General features: G+C 38.8%; 1 protein-coding gene across 1 annotated transcript in view; it reads left to right on the top strand.

Moving 5' to 3' along the window:
* LOC130239999 (adhesion G protein-coupled receptor A3) overlaps nt 1-2,500 on the top strand; it is a 150,016-nt gene that overhangs the window by 135,184 nt on the left and 12,332 nt on the right. The window lies entirely within an intron of this gene.

Here is a 2,500-nt window from a genome sequence, read left to right on the forward strand (position 1 = left end):
ATTTTTTTCACTGCACAAACTGTATTTTGTATTGGCCTAACCCCACCCTCACAGGAAACACACACCTTAACCATACAGCTGAAGCAAAATGATTCACCCTCCTATAAAGGTTTAATACATGTTTTTAATATTTCCCATGTGCCATTTAATGGAGCAAAGACATTTTTCACAGTATTTCCTGTTATACTTTTTTTTCTTACTTATTTCTTTTAGTTTGGCTGAAATAAAAGCAGTTTTTAATAGTTTTAAAGCCATTTTAAGGTCAATATTATTAGCCCCCTTCAGCAATATTAGTTTTGGATTGTCTCCAGAACAAACCACTGTTATATAATGACTTGCCTAATTACCCTAACTTTACCCTAATTAACCTAGTGAAGCCTTTAAATGTCACTTTAAGCTGAATACAAGTGTCTTGAAGAATATCTAGTCTAATATTATCTACTGTCATCATGACAAAGAGAAATCAGTGATTAGAAATGAGTTATTAAAACTATTCTGATTAGAAATGTGCTGAAAATCTTCTCTCTGTTAAACAGAAATTGGCAAATATTTGAAAAAGAATGACAATTTGACAGATATTCACTGATAATGTTGTCTTTAACAGTACATTAATCCTCTTCCTCCTGCTGTAGTGAAATCTCTCCATCCTCCTCCTCGGTCTTGTGCTGTTTTTCAGCTCCTCCATCATGTCTGCTTGTTCTCCGTGGGCTGCAGCTTGTTCGTGGTTTTTAATCTGGGTTTTTTTGGTGCTTCTGAGTGAAATGTTTGGGTTTTATTGTGCTGAAAGTAGGTCAGATGAAATCCGAACGCAGACATTGTGTGTTCTCTGCTTCAGAAATGCTCAGAGAGAGAAAAATCTTTAACAGCAGTAACCTTCAGGCTTGAGGATTTACAGCCTAATTCATCCTGTGTCTGTTCAGTCAATTAAAAGCCAACATAAAAATGCTTTACACGCTCATAGATTAGGTTAAATGTAAAACTAAGCAATATGGGAAAAATAGGACCGCACACTTATATTAAAAAAACACTGTGTTTATGATATTAGTATATGCAATACACTGAAAAAAAGATCGATAACACTTTCTATGAAGCTCATGCTTATAATGATTATAACTCTTCATTCATTCATTCATTCATTCATTCATATTCTTTTCGGCTTAATCCCTTTATTAATCAGGGATCACCACAGTGGAATGAACCGCCAACTTATCCAGCATATGTTTTACACTGTGGATGCCCTTCCAGCTGCAACCCAACACTGGGAAACACCCATACACACTCATTCACACACATGCACTATAGCAAATTTAGCTTATTAAATTCCCCTATAGCGCAGGTTTTTGGACTGTGGGGGAAACCGGAGCACCCAGAGGATACCCACACCAACTCGGGGAGAACATGCAAACTCCACACAGAAATGCCAACTGACCCAGCCAGGGCTCAAACCAGTGAGTTTCTTGCTGTAAGGCAATTGTGCTACTCACTGTGCCACCGTGATGCCACTTATGACTCTGTTTATAAAGACGAAAAACAAACGGTATACTGTATTATAATGACCATTATAGCTCCATTCACAATAGTGTTATTAATACTGACTAATGATGCATTTCATTTTTACATACACTACCTGACACAAGTCTCGTGGTGGATCCCAGTTGTAAGAGCAACACATAATAAATTGACTTCTAGTTGATCATGTGTAAAAGTGTCAGAAGGTGGATTTCTCTGATTAATCATCTGTTCTGCATCCCAATCATCACCAATACTGCAGAAGACCAACTGGAACCAGCATGGACTCAAGATTCACTCAGAAATCAGCCAAGTTTGGTGAAGGAGAAATCATGGTTTGGGGTTATATTCAGTATGGGGGCGTGCGAGAGATCTGCAGAGTGGATGATCAACATCAACAGCCTGAGGTATCAAGACATTTGTGCTGCCCATTACATTACAAACCACAGGAGAGGGACAATTCTCCAGCAGGATAGCGCTCCTTCTCATACTTCAGCCTCCACATCAAAGCTCCTGAAAGCAAAGAAGGTCAAGGTGATCCAGGATTGGCCAGCTCAGTCACCAGACATGAACATTATTGAGCAGGTCTGGGCTAAGATGAAGGAGGAGGCGTTGAAGATGAACACAAAGACTTTTGATGAACTCTGGGAGTCCTGCAAGAAGGCTTTCTTCACCATTCCAGATGACTTTATTAATCAGTGATTTGAGTCATGTCAGAGATGTATGGATGCAGTCCTCCAAGCTCATGATGGAGTCAGACACAATATTCATTCTGTTTCCACTGCAGCATGACCACATATTCTATACTGGACATTATTGAAGGTTCAGTGAGCAGACTTTAGTCTAAGCAGAGTCAGACCTTACTGTCCTAATCAAATCAGTCAAAATCAAGGCATGATCAGATTTTACTGTGGTCAAATAAGTGTAATCTAGAGGCCTTTGCCTTTCATAGAAAATACTTCTGATACCAAATGATCAACTAGAAGTCAAG

This window comes from Danio aesculapii, chromosome 13, assembly GCF_903798145.1.
Source record: "Danio aesculapii chromosome 13, fDanAes4.1, whole genome shotgun sequence".
NCBI lineage: Eukaryota > Metazoa > Chordata > Actinopteri > Cypriniformes > Danionidae > Danio > Danio aesculapii.